Raw genomic sequence first — 15,885 nt, 5'->3', positions numbered from 1 at the left:
GATCATTTTCAAAGCATGCATTGAATTTTAAACCTCTTCCATATAATTGTCTTTCTTTTTTCTTTTTGCTCTTTGTTTGTTTTTTTAATTGTAAGTTCATAAGGTTTTTTATCTGTACTTTCCCATACTTCTTCCATTTCATCATTATTATTTAAATTTAACATTTTTCTAATAAAAAGGAATAAAAGTGTAATATAAAAAAATGAATAGTTAAAAGAAAGAGACAATATTTAATAAATAAAATATATTCTATATAAAAAAAATATACAAAAAGTTATTTTCTTTTTTGAAGCAAACAAGCTGGACATTCTCCACATTGCATAATATAAAAATATCTTTGATTTAATAATTTTGACTTTTTTTTATTTTCTCGATTGATTTTGTTAAAATATTTTTTCATATCTATAAAAAAAGAAAAAAAGATTAAAATAGTAAAAAATATTTTTTTTTTTTTAAAAATCGAAAATTAAAATATAAATATACCTTTTAATATGTATCAATTTTTTTATTTTTTTTCTGTTTTCTTCAATAACTACTTTTCATTTTAGTTATAAATATAAAAAAATTTCATATACATATGTATAAAATTTTGATACATGACAAAATTATATTGATTTATAGCCCTTTGGGTATAATTTCTTAACAAGTTATAAAAATCATCGTATTGTGTGTTGTTAAAAAATAGAGTATAATAATGACATTTTAATAACAAAAATGAACAACATAAAAATCGTCTTTGAGTCCAATAAAATCGTAAATTATCACGAAAAAATGTACTGTTTAAATAAAATGAATCATAATTGAAATAAAGTAATTCTGTATTAAAATAACGCAAAGATAATATATTTCCAAATTTTTTTTTAAATGATTGTATTTCCATATTCATTCTCTGATATGTTAATTTTCTTTTGCACAAGTCTCTTAACAATTACATTTTTTCATTTTTAAATAATATTCTTGTTATTTCACAAAACCATTTGTGTTTTCTATATTAAAATCATATTCATTAAAGCTTTATGTTCTTGTTATTCTCATCTTCTCCATCAAAATGTTTATTTATCATTTTTATTAGTTAACTAAAAAAATTTATTAATATTACTGACATGTATAAAAGAGTTATCCATTACAAAATGGAATTGTTTTTTTGCCCATTTTATATATTTTTATAGTAAAGAACGTAACTGTTCATTTAAATCAAATTCCAATCGATTATTTTGACAAGCGATACAACAAATTTCTGTAAAAACTAAATTAAATAAAAAGTATAGAAAACATCTTTAGAGATGAAAAAAAAACAAATGCTTTTTTTTTCTTCTAACATGGGTTTAAAATATTGTTTTCTCTATTATTATAAAAGAATTCTTTAATGGCGAGTCCATTTTTTCATTTGCTTTTAGTTATTTTGGTTTTGTCAAATACGGTAATAATATTTTCTCGTAAATTATTAATTTCGTATAATATTCTTTTTTGAGCTAATAATCTTTTGCAAAGATCTTTTAAGGTTAATTTTAGTTGAATTTTTTTATCGAATGTATCATCTCAAGTTTCCAAATGATAAGCGTCATAATAATGGCGATAAAAAAATTTTTGTTCGTCTTTTTTAAACCAAAGTAGCGTTTCGTTTTTATATTTTTCAATACGAGGAGTAAGACTTACAACGTAATCAAACTGACGTTTAGCTTTTCTCGATCTTTTGCTAAAAATTCTATGCTTTCACACGTTTCTATTGGAGTAGCATTGTAGAAAACGTGATACATTTTTTTAATTAGTTATCTAAAAAAAATATAACAAATTAAATAATAATCATGAATATATAAAAAAAAATTAGTGTTTGTAATATTCATAGAGTTCTATTTGTTTAGCATTAATAACTTTGCTCGGATAATGTTGTCCTTCTGGTGAATATACAGGCGATAATTTTTTACTTTGTTCACAACTCATCGCCAAATTCATAGACTCCTCGTATGTAGGTAAACAAGGTATTTTGTTGTAAAATTTCTTATATATATATCTTTTCTTCCGATGACGTCACAAATTTGCAGTATATAATAAAATTTACTTTCTATACTTTCATAAACGTTTCCATTATCATCTTTGATTACGTTCTCTTTTATATAATCCATAATGTCAATAGCTTCTTTTAATTTTTCTTTTATTCCAGATTGAACATTCAATAGATATCTGATATTTCTAACAGTGTTTTCAGAAAACTTGTTTCCCTTTGTCTAAAAATATCTGATGGGTTTATTGTTTTTAGTTAATCTAAAAAGATAACATTTTTATTATATAAAATCGTTACATAAAAAAGTATATATAAAATAGGATACAAAAAATACAAGTGCTACAAAATTCGTTTTTTATTGAATAGAAATAGTAATATATAAAGTATCGTTTATTATAAAGTTTTTAAGTTCTTCATGGTTAATAAAACTTTGAAAACCAACAGCTACGTTGTATGCGTCTTTGGGCTTATCAAAACTTCTATTGGTATAATTTGAAAATTGAGTATGATTTTCTAATGAAATGCTGTGAGCATAATATCTGTCGTTGTTTCTAAAACTGAAAACCACTTTTTTATTGAATGGCCATTTTAAAGCATGATCATGTTCGGTTTGAATTAATTGAAAATAGATTGACATGTGGTTTTCATTTGCATCGCATCCATAAATTTTCATGCGATAGAGATAACCTTCAGTAATGTAAACTGGAAGCGTGTAATACACTTCGTTAGATAATAGTCTCAGATCCATTTGATCTAATTTCATAATTTCTATATCTTTAAATGGACATTTTGTTACCTTTTTTTCTTTGTTAAATGCGTTTTGAAAAGTAACTCTTTTTAATTCTAAGAATTCAGTATTATTTTTCTCAATGATTTGATGTAAATTTGTAATTTCTTCTTTGAGTTTTTTAATTTTCTTGTTACCTTCTAGTTCTTTAGCCAAAGCATTTAATTTTTCATTTAAAATTTTCATGGTATACATACAATTGTTAATGGAGAGATTTAAATAATTCAAAGTTTTCTTTTGCTCCTCGTAGTATTGGTTCTGAGTAACTTTGTAGTGTTGAAAACATATGACACTGTGGTCATCGTGGTCTTTTTTATCTATAGAGGTGTTACAAAAAAAACATAGCTTATTTTTCACTTGTTCTTCAAACTCGTATTCACATTCATAGTTTAAACGATCTTTGACTTTTTTCTTGCATACGAAGCATTAGTAGGTAAATTTGTCGCTGGCACATTCTTGTTGATGTAGCAATAATTGTTTCATAGGAAATGGTAATTCGCAAAAACAGCAAGGATACATATTTTTTGACATTTTATTAGTTACTAAAAAAGAAATGATATATTTATATAAAAAAGCATTACAAGATATTAAAAAAAGTCTTTTTTCAAAAAAATAAATCATTTGAAAATTAAAAACTTTTTGAATTTCTGCTAAAGTAAAGTCTATTTTTTTGTAGTTTCATCTATTTCTTCTTTTTTTTCATCTTTATATATGATTTCTCTAAGTTGTTTTATTTTTATAGCTTCCTCATATATAATTTTAAATTTTTCTTCAAATTCTTTAGCGTGTAAAGTTTCTAGTCGATCTTTAATTTAATCCATTGCTTCGTATGCTCTATCAATAGCACATACTAATTGTTATTTTTTATCGTGCTGTATATTCTGCAAAAAATTCAAAATTTCCATACCATGAGCCATTTTTTTATTAGTTGCTAAAATATACAATGGTTATTTCATACATTTAAAAATATAAATTATAAAAAAATAAAAAGTAACAAAAAAAAATTGTCAATTTCATTAATAATATTTTCTGTATTATTTTAATGTTATCATTTTTAAATGTTATTGTTTCAATTCCTATTTCCTCTTCAAAAAATTGTCCAAAACCTGGATAAATATTACTTTCTTCTAAATTAGTATCACTATCTTCAAAATTATTATCACTATCTTCTAAATTGCTATCTTCAAAATTATTATCGTTACCTTCTAATAGTAAAAAAGATTGCGGATGTACAGTTAGATTATTATGCTCTTCCATTTTCAAATAAAAAAAATAACATTTCTGATCATGATGCCAGAAACGATTTTAAGTTTGTATAAATTGCTATCTTCATAAAATAATATTTGATTCATTATTTTTAGTTACCTAAAAGAAAAAAATACATATATTTAAAAAACAAAGTTATGAAAAATCTAATTCAGGTAAATCTTCCATATTATTAATAATATTATTTATATATTCATCTATACCTATACTGTCTATATTATCTATAACTACATTGTTTATATTGCCTATATCTTCTAACATTTCTTCTTCTAACATTTGTCTCTTTAATTCTTCTATGTATTCTTCATTATCTGTTTTGTTTGTCTCTTCTTCTAACATTTGCATTCCAAATTCTATATATTCTTCAAAATCTTCTTTAGTCCTCTCTTCTTCTTCTACCTTTTCTTCAGATGTTATCGAAATTAAATCGTGTAGGCAAACAGAAAAATCATTTATAAACTCTCCATAGCTATATGAAAAATATTTATATAAAATAGTGTTTGGTAGATAGGATACAAAAAAATATTCTTACAATCCGCAAGCTTTACTGATTTGTTTCATTTTTTTTTGTTAGTTTAATATAATTTGTTAGCTGAAAAAAAATTACAAATATAAAAAATCACAAGTATAAAAAAACTATTGCAAAATAAAAATTTTTAACATTTCCATGGTTTCTATTATATCTTTTATAAGCTCCTTATTTTTTTCTTTTGTTGATATATCTAACGACCAGCAGCATAACGCATCGTACAAAGCATCGCGTCACTTTCTGAATAGTGTTTTTGAAATAATAAAGTTGCAACTTTATATATTCTCTTGTTTGTGTAATGATAATCGTGCTTGATAGTTTCAATTTGATATTTTTTATAATCGAGGTATTCAGCCATTGTTTCCCATCGACTTTTAAAACGTTCTGTTATTTTTATTTTAATTTGTGAAATATTCATTTTGTTAAAAGATATATAATGTTTTACAATATAATTTTCTACATATAATTTCGTGTTATATAAATTATGTAATAGTTTTTTTCATCATCATATTCTTTGCCAGCGTGATAAAATATAAAATAATTGTTTTAAAGCTATTTTTCTGGATACGTTTTGTAACAATTATAACGTTAAATTTTTTTTAATTTTGTCGCTTTGTCTAACTAAATTTAAATTCAATTGCTTTAATATCCTCTCTTTTAAAATTGAAAAAAATGACCAGTTGTTTTCAATGATTTTCAAGTTGAATAGCCACATTATTTATTAATTGTTTTATCATTTTTTCTATTATAAAATTAGATATATTAAAAAAAAGAAATATAAATCCGTTTTATAAACCGCATATATGAAAAAAGACTAATAAAAAATTTTATTTCTTAACAAAAATATATACATAAAAAAAATTTCTCTGGATCAGGACTCTCTAAAAAAATTAGAAAAAGTATTTAAAAAAGTAATATTTTTTTATATATAAAAAGTAATAAAGTTAAACTTACGTGGGGTGTAATCCCAATGCAAAGGACGGATTTCTTGAGTAGTAATTTTGTGTCTTTCCGCAATTCTCTCAAGAAATTGATCAAATTTTTTTGATTGTATATCTTTAAGAAAAAAGAAAGCTTTTATGAAAAATATTTTTATTGTCTTTTATATGATAAAGCTTAAAAAAATTACCTACTTGATAGTTATAGGGTGTCAATTGCTGTATTGGTATTTCTTTATCATTTTGGATTATGTAAAATTTTATAAAAAAACCTTTATGCAATACTTCGTATTTTATTTTAATAATAATAATATATCTCTTTTTTTTTACTAAAAAATAATACTTTCAAGTTGGTTAATTTATATATAAATAACGTGTTGTTTTGTAATAAATAAAAAATATAAATAAATTTTAAATAAAAATATCATTTTTATTAAATAATGCCATAAATAAGGTATTCTCCTAGATCAATAAATACTGTAAAAATGACATGTACTCAAACAACAGTACCAAGAACAAAAAAGTTAATTTAAACACAAACTGCTACAAAACAGAGTTCAACATCGACACAGACTGCAAGCGAGTATTTACCGAGTAATTGTAAAAGATTATTATCATGTTGACGAAGAACAAATAATAGATATAAAGATAATAAAACAAACCGTAAACTTGGAAGAGTGGGCAAAAGAATAAAAAATTGGGTTCATACAGCTGAATTATATATCGATATTAAACATCAATTACAAGAAGCCAACATAAGACGCAAAAACAAATAATGTTTTTATAAAAATTATATATTGTATAAATTTCTTTGTATAAAATATGCAATTTTTTTCTTAGCGTTTCTCCTTTTGTAGGATTTACTTTGTTTTTTCCTAAATATAAAAAATTTTTATAAAAAACTGTTAAAAAATTTATTTAAAAAAACTTTCTTTTTAATGTTGAAATGTGTTCTTTCATTTTGTTTTCTTTGAAATCTGTTTCTTTCATATTTGTTTTTGTTTCTTTGTTTTCTAATATTTTAATATACTCCCCCGCGGTTAAATCGTGTGGCAGAAATTCTGATTCTTGTTCATAATTGTCGTTCATTATGAGCGGCTGTATAAAAAATAATTTTTATAATATTAAAAAAATATAAAATATGAAAAATTTATACAATATAAAAAAGATAAGATATATACCTTGTTTTAATTTTCACCGGTATTATTTTCAACATTATTTCTTTTTACAATTTTTGTAATTGCCATCTTAATATAGTTTGTGGAGCTTTTTGATGCTTAATGACTTTTTAAAAAAAGTTTGAGCTTTTATGTAGAAAAATTAATCTTTAAAAATTATAAGAAAATAATAAGAATAGCAGAAACGCAAACGTAACAAAAATTATTTATAGAAAGTTTTAATCGCGTTTTTTAAAAAAGATTAACTAAAGAATTTTTAATTTAAAAAATGTTGTAAGTAATTTTTTAAAAACTCTTTGAAAAAAAAAACTCTGCGATAAGTGTTAAAATGACATGATAAATAAATTCAAAACTCTATGAACCACCACGTCGACGTAGCATAGTGCATTCGCATTCGGCACTATGTTTCAATCGCCATGTCATTACCCGTCGTGGGTTAAAATCTCGCTTAAGGCATAACATATCATTCTACGTTAAAAAACATCAAGTTGCGTAAACTTGATGAGTGTGTCTAGAAAGTATAGAAAGTTCAATGTTAAACACTAAGTTGCAAAAGGACTTATTTAGTGCGTCAAGAAAGTATAGAAAGTTCAATGCTAAACACTATCTCGCAAGAATTAGTGAGTGCGTCTAGACAGTATAGAAAGTTCAATGTTAAACACTAACTCGTTAGAATTAGTGAGTGTGTCGAGTGAAAACACTAAGACTTAGTGATGTAAGAATGAGTGAGCGTACGAGTGTGTGAGTAAACAGGCTAAGGAAAAATCAGCCAGGACTAAGTAAGTTAAGTACGGACTATGTAAGGCTAAGTAAGTAAGTAAGATAAAAATGGGCGTAAAAAAAATAAATACTATAAGAAAAACATAACTAAGTAGGCCTACTAAGAGAAAATAAAGACAGAATAAGTAAGGTAGTTTCAGGGTGGCACAATGTTTTTTATATTGTAAAAAAAAAGATATAAAAAAAAAAGACAAGTCAAAAAAAAAATACAACTCAAAAAAAATAAGATGGGTACAGATGATTTTTCAAGAATAATTGTAAGACGTAATTTATTTCCGAAACCTCCAAGTTATATTTTATATAACTTGGAGGTTTTGGAAATAAAAAAGTAATCATCCTTTTCATAGAGATGCTTTTTTTGAATTTTTTGATAGGACTTCTTTTGATGAAAATGAGTTAACAAATCCTAATAATTTAGAAATAAGAACTATAAGACGTAGAAGAAATTTAAAAATAATTAAGCGTCAAATTTATAGAAAAGCACTCATGTGTTATCGAAAAACAAAAAGCAAGTATATAAACAGTAAACAAAATTGTCAATTAGATTGAGTGGGTAAACCAATATATTGTTGTGTTTTGGTTTTTATCGATCATAAAAAACAAAGAAATCAAATTTTTTTTAAAAGATATGAAAAGACATTATAGGAAAGGTAAAAGATACACCTTTATACATAAAAGGCGTAAAGCACACCCTAGAACTTATCGTGCTTTAATCGGTGAAGGTAGAAAACGTGTGCTTAGAAAGCGTAGTAAAGGTTTCCTTGGTAGTCTATTAGGAAATATACCCATACTTGGTACTGTATATAAAACTGTATTTTAATAGGATTAAAAACAAGTATAAAAAAGACAAAGTATGATAGTGTTTAAATAAAAAATGAATCCATTGCGAGCATACAATCAGTCTCACAGAAGAACATATGCAGAAAGTATTGTAAAAGATGTTTTACAAAAACGTTTTTTCAACATGTAAAAGATAATTTAAACGATTACACTCTCTTGTTACGAGACATGAAAAAAAACGAAAAGAAACACTCTTAAAAATTCACAAACCGATTCAAGTGAGCATGGCGAATATATATTAACGTACGAGTACAGAGATGGTACAGCTGAAATTATAAGCGGAAATAAAGACTCAGGACACACAGAAATATCCACTTTTTAGGTGGACTAACTTTAGATTAGTAATTAGATTAACTTTAGATTGTAAATAAATTATACTCTATATCACATGCAGATAGTGAAATATTTTATGTTGGTAAAGAAATACCAAAAAGGTATTGTTAAAAAAAATATTATTCTGTTTTTTCTGTTGTTTTTTTAAAAAAAAAACTATACATGTAGTTTTTTTATATAACAAAATTCATTTGTAAAAAATGGATTTTAAAACTTTTTTACAAGAACTTTACAGTTAAGTTATTCATTTAGAAAGTTCTACCTTTACAGGCAATGATAGTTTAAGAAAAGTTCAGGGTAATTTTAAATTATTTTTTCGATTGGATGGGAGTAAACAAATTAAAGTAGCTCGTTCTAATGATAATGAATGAAGTTGTGTTTCTTCAACAATATCTTCATCTTTATGATCATCTTTGATGTAAAAAAAATGTTTAGTATATATTGTGTTATTACTAAATTTTTTTTCCTCAGTTTGATATTCAAATTTCATTTTTTTATATCTGAAAAAAAAAATACATATATTTTTTATAAAATTCCAAAACATCCGAATGAACAGTTATATTTATTAATATTTCTCGTAATTTTGTTTTATCATTAAGAATAATAAAAATATCAATAATATTACAAACTCGTGATAAAGTAACGCAATAAAGACTATTATTAAAAGCCTTTGAATTAAAATTTATAACTGCTTTATTCATTGTACTTCCTTGTGCTTTATGCGCAGTAAAAGAAAAAGCTAATTTTAAAGGTTATCCCAATCTTCAACCTTCAACAGCGTAAGAACAATCTAAAATGTCTTCTTTTACAAATTCAATTTTGACTTCTTCTCCATTCATACTAACCCAAACAGCATTATTTTCTAATAAAGTGACTGTGCCAACACTACAATTACACAAACCTTCCTCAACATTGATATTTCTCACAAGCATAACAATAGCACCAGTTTTCAGATAAACAGCTGCTTGAATTTTAAAGGAATAATGTATATTTGATTTTTTAATGACAACTTTTGGATAAAACCAGCGTCCTTCATATTTTATATTATCCATTTTTTTATTATTATTTTTATCAACTTCTAAATTTCTAAAAAATAATCTCGTATATTTATTTTTTATATTTTCATCATTTTCAAAACAATTAGTCATAAAATAATCAATAGTTTGGTCTGAAACTTGACCAAAACGTATTTCGTTTAAAGCTCCAAAAAATTGTGCATCTTCTTTTTGTATAACACATTGAGTTAAAACAAGAACTTGTGTCATGTAATGTTGCCATATTTTAGATTTGAAAAGAAATTCACCTTTGACAGCTGGTAATTGAAAAAAATCTCCACAAGCAATAACTTATTTACCTCCAAATAGTTCATTATAACATTAATTAATTTCACAAGCGAATAAATGTAATAAATCAAATGTTTGAGCGTTAATCATTAAAATTTCATCATAAATTAAAACATCAGTTTCTAACCAAGTTCTTTTAATGTCAGGATGCGTATGTCGTTTATAAGAATCTAAGCTTTTAAAACCTGTTTCTATACCGGCAAAAGCATGTATTGTTACACCATTTAATAAATGAGCTGCTTTTCCTGTACTCGCTGTAATATGTATTGTTTTATAAATTTGTATACTTTGAGCGATTTCTTTTACTAAATACCTTTTTCCACAACCAGCTCCTCCAGTAATAAAAAAACTTGATTCCTTCGTCTAGTCATTGAAGAGCTTTTTGTTGTTGTAAAGATAACATTTTTTATTATTTGCTGAAAAAAGACAAAAAATTATTTTGAATATAAATACATAACAGCATATTTTACAAAAAATAACATAAAAATAATGTTTGTATCCATCTTCTTTTCTACTTTAGATAAAAAAACTATCGTCTTCTTTATAAAGGAGTATCAATTCAACAACCAATGTTTCATCCTTGTTCAATAAATTTTCAACTTTATTGTTTGTAATCCGATTCATATTTAACAACTTCATCAATTTTCTATTTTTATCTGTATTTCTACTTATATATATCATTTTTTATTATTTTCCTAAAAAAATAACAACACAAATTTAATATAAAAAAATTTACAAAAATACAGATTATTTTTTATTTGATTTTTCCATTACATATTTTGTCTTGAGATCATTATCGTATATAAATCTTTTTAGTTTCTCGACAATTTTTTCTCGACAAGAAACACACGGATTAAAACTACAATTCGCACATGATTCCATTAAAAAAATAGCTTTTTTTATTTATCCAGTTTTATCAATGTTTGCAACGTAATCTAATAACTCGTCTAAATCAATACCTTCATTCACTGTTTCCATAAATAATTCAAACTCTTCATAGATTGTTTTAGACATTTTTTACTATGTAGTCTAAAAAATTACAAATTTTTAAAATAAAATTACAAAAATAAATCAAAAAAATTTATACTTGAAAGTATGGGAATATTCCCCATCTCTACTTATAATCACTATCTTTTGCTTCAGAAATAATAATTTCATTTTTTTATCTACATAATCGAAGCACATTTGCTCAAGACAATTACAATTAAACAATTCACGTATTTCGTATTTATGAATACAAAAAGTTTTGTTGAATAAATCCTTTGATAAACCACTCTTTATAGAAGCTTTTACTATCATGTTATGAAATTCTTCGACTTTTTCAGCTGAGCATCGACAGCTAAAACAATAACTCTATCATCATTATATTCTAAACAATCGCACATTGCCAAAAAATGGATTTTGTTTTCTTGATTTTTATAAATTTCCAAACGCTGTTCTTGAGTCAAGTTAAGTTTTTTAAAAGCTTTGGTTGTAATTTCCATTTTTTTATTATGTAATCGTGAAATAAAAGCAGAAGAGTTACAAGTTATAAGATTTAGAATATGATTTTAATAATTTATCTACTGATTTGTAATTTTTTTTTATATTAAACGAACTTCTTTTACAAAATGATCAAAATATTCTTTAGTCATTTCTTTACTCGCTTGAAACTCTTCTAATGGAAATAAAGGCATAATGTGATCATACTTATAGTTTTGAAAACCTTCACGAATGATACTATAACCACCATTTTCTATTATATCGAGAAAGAGAGGTACAAACTTTTTATGCACAATTTTATCGTTAACGGCATCGTAACCATCATCTTTATTTTTCTCAATTTCCATTTCAAAAATTACATCAATTTTTTTTATTACGTAACCTAAAAAATAATTTACAAAAATTTTTTTATAATATAGTATAATATTCAAATATTTCAAGTACCATTTGTTTATTTTTTTCTTCTTTAATATATTGCCGAATTAAATCAAAATTTCTTTTACAAGAATCACAAGGTTTCAAACGAGAACAATTTTCTTCCTTGCAAGAATCCATATTTTCCCTCATTTCTTTCATCGTTGGACTATCATCGTGAAAAACAGCCACGTCTAACAAAAGCTTTGTAATTAAATTTTCAACATGATATTCAAAAGACATTTTTTTTATTATGAAATCTAGAAAAATACAATAAAAAATAACAATAAAAATTAACTAAAAATTATTTTATTTATGAAAAATTTCATTGAATGGTCAATCATTGCATAAATAATTTTAGTCTTTTGACAATCTGGACACAATTCTAAGTATTGACATAATGTTGGTGCTGGTGTCATAAAACTATTTGATGCTTGTACTATAATTTTTACCATTTTTTATTATGTAATCTAAAAAAAAATTTATATTTTTATTTTATTATCAAACCATATACATGTTGTTGTTTCTAAAAGTTTTGTTTTCATATCACCAGAAATTAATTCTTGACAAATTTCCTCAATATAATCACTACATTGAATACAAAGATTACTAGTTTTACATTGACAATGTTCTACAAAATAAGCAAGTGAAAGTGTTTCTGATGTGACATCCAGTTTTAGAGCAGCTTCTAATATCATATTTTCCATTTTTTTTAAACTATTCTAAAAAAAAGTACTCAAATATTCCATTATTTTTATAAATGAACGTTGTAATTGCTTACAAAAAATTATTATTTTTTCAGTCTCATTTTGAAAAAAAAATAATTCATTATTTCTTTATCAAATTGAGGAACATTTTTTAATGTACTCAAACATTGCTACATCTCTTTCTTTTTGTTTTTCTTTCTGTGTTGCTATTTCTATATTAAGACTTTCGATATTTTCTATTTGTGGTAAATATTTTGTACATAGCTAGCATACAAACTTGTAAAGTTTTCAATTTTTCTTTAAAAAATCTTTCTCACCCTCTTCTCGTATTAATTTATTCATTTCGCCCATAGCTTCTTTTACACTGTTGACATGAAAGTTTTTAACAAAATGTTTCGCTTCATCACCATATTTAACAAAAGATTTTGCTATTTTATAATCCAAAGTGATATCAGCATTATGTTTATCCAACTTTTTGTGAACATGAGACATGTATTTTCCATATTTAAATTCGTGGAGGAAATCCATTTTTTTTATTAGTTAACCTAAAAAATACAAAGTTTAATACAAAGTTAAAAATACAAAAGTTTAAAAAAATTTTTAATTGAGAATGTTTATAAAACTAGTGATTAAATAATTTTTAATTGTTTTTTTTAATATTATTCTTTTTTCATGCTTAGATACATAAATAAAATCTTTCATGTCTACATCTGTTTTCATATGCAAAAACATTGCATTGTCTCTTCTTGTAAATTCTTCTTTTCTTTTGTCACAATAAAATCATTTTCAATTGCAAGATTAGAAATCACAATCATTTGAGTTAACAAATCTATTATCAAATTTCGTAAATTTACATTTTCTATTATGAGTTCACTGTTTTCGTTCATAATGTGCATTATTTTTTCAATCTCCTTTAATATTCCATCTTGATGTTTGTCGTTAGAAAAAAATTCTTTCACGATAACAAAATGAAAATAAAAAACTTGAGATATTTCTTCCAAACATTTCCATAATTCGCTTTCAGAATGATGTACTTTAAAGTATTTGGTAAACCAATTAATATTATCTTTGTTCCAGTTATCATTTTTAACCCAAGTATCCATTTTTTAATTAGTTGTCTAAAATAAATTTACAATAAAAAATTTAAATAAACAAAACACTGTCATAAAAATTAATAGTTGTCAACATTGTTCTTAATAATATTTGTTTAAAATTTTCCCTTAAAAATTTTCTACATTTTAAATTTTGTTTATCGTTTGCTGTTATTATGACATTATTTTTCTGATAACAATGAAACAACTCGATGGAATTATTGCTCTCTATAAACATTTTCATAAGGATTTTCAAATACATGTTGTGTATTTTGATATCATCCCTAAACATAAGACAATAAACCTGTATCTATATCACGAACACAATTTCTTATTTTTTTTAATTTTTCTTCAATCAATTCAATCATTTTAGCACCATCAACAATTTGTAAAAACTCCAACGTGTCTAGAAACATGTTATACATAGCATTGCTCTCTTCTTTAATCAAATCCTAATTATTTATTTTTTTTAAAGTTTCCATGTTTTTTTCAGTCAATATAAAAAAAAAATTACAAATCAATAGATAAATTATTAAAATCATATTCTAAATTGTGTGTATATTCAATATGTTTATAAGCTAAAGTTATCAATTCTGCAATATTTTCTTCAATAAATTTTAATTTATTTTATTAATTTTGAATAAAACTACGCTTTTCCTATAATTTATCATTTCTATTTCTATTGAATCCATTTGCATATATTTTTTAGTTTGACAAGTGTTTTGAATCCTAGCAAAAACATCCAAATAATCTTCTAGATTATTTAATGAAATAATTTGAATTGCCTGCATAAAAAATGTCATCATATTATAAAAATCATCAAGTACATTAATAAACGAATTAGTAAGAAGGTTTTCAACGTAACCAAGTACTCTTGATTAACGAGAATATTGTTCTCGATCATGACGAAAAATAGTATCCCAAGCACGTTGGATATCATACCAGCTATTCATTATTATTAATTTTCTAAAAAAAAATTTACAGTTAATATAGCAAATATTTCACATAATGTAGCATTGTTTAAAAAAATTACTTAATTTTACATTTAATATATAAACTATTTTTAACTAAATATTCATCAATGTTTGATTTTTTTATAAAGTCACAATAACCATAAGCACAATTTTGTTCATCTTTTGGAGGTCTTTGAAAAGCAACATTATTTTCTGAAAGAAAAATTTTTTTAATTTGTTTACCATGTGGTCCACATATTTTAAATGTTATGTTATGATTTAAAAAAGGCCATTTTAAAATGGCATCATAAGGTGAAGATCTCATTATAATATACAATCCTATTTCTTCTTCATTGTGATGATCGCATTTCATATTTACCGACGATTTCATTAAAAATTGATGATTTTTAAAATAAAATGGCAAGCTGTAATAATCTTTGCTCTCATTTTTTATTTGTTCGTGAAAATTTTCAAAAATCCATATCTTACTACCATGTCGATTATTATTGCACATTTCTTCTAAAATGGATAGACGTAAATCTAGATTAATTATTTTATTATTATACAATCCGTTGAATAAGAAACTTGGATTATCGGTATAAATGGTAAAACTAGGTCTCACATTATCTTCAATTCTATCAGCCATAATTTTTTTACTTATCTAAAAAAATAATAAAAAACTATAAATATAAAAAAATGTTACAAAATTTATTTTCCAGTGGAACCAAAACCAACATTTCTTTGAAAATCTTTAATCATTGCCATTTTCACTTCTCGACAAAAACATCTATCAATTTCTATTACATTTTTTATAGCTTTAAATGTTTTCACAAATCCCATTTGAGCAACAGCTTCTCCACGTTTAATAATATAATCTTCTTTTGATTGATTGAACAATATGACTTTAATTTCATCTTTATAATCAGAGTCTTTTATTCCTGGAGAATTAAACAACACCATATTTAAAAGCCATACCTGATTTTGAATATATGTGTCTTACTAAATCAGGATCTAGTAAATCAGTATAGAATCCAGTGCTTACTAAAATACGTTGATCATGTTGAAGTATATAATCCTTTGTGCTCCTCAAATCAAAACAAGCGCTATCTTTTGTTTCATAAAAAGTCCATTCATGAGTTTCTCTTATTTCGACCCTTTTAATCTCTTTTGATTCATAAAATGACCATTGTTTGCGTTTGAAGCGACCATCTCTTAATTTAATCATCTAAAAAAATTTAAATA

Source organism: Hydra vulgaris, chromosome 14 (genome assembly GCF_038396675.1).
Source record: "Hydra vulgaris chromosome 14, alternate assembly HydraT2T_AEP".
NCBI classification, from domain to species: Eukaryota; Metazoa; Cnidaria; class Hydrozoa; order Anthoathecata; family Hydridae; genus Hydra; species Hydra vulgaris.
The sequence above is the reverse complement of the archived record's forward strand: the minus strand, read 5'-3'. Positions refer to the sequence as shown.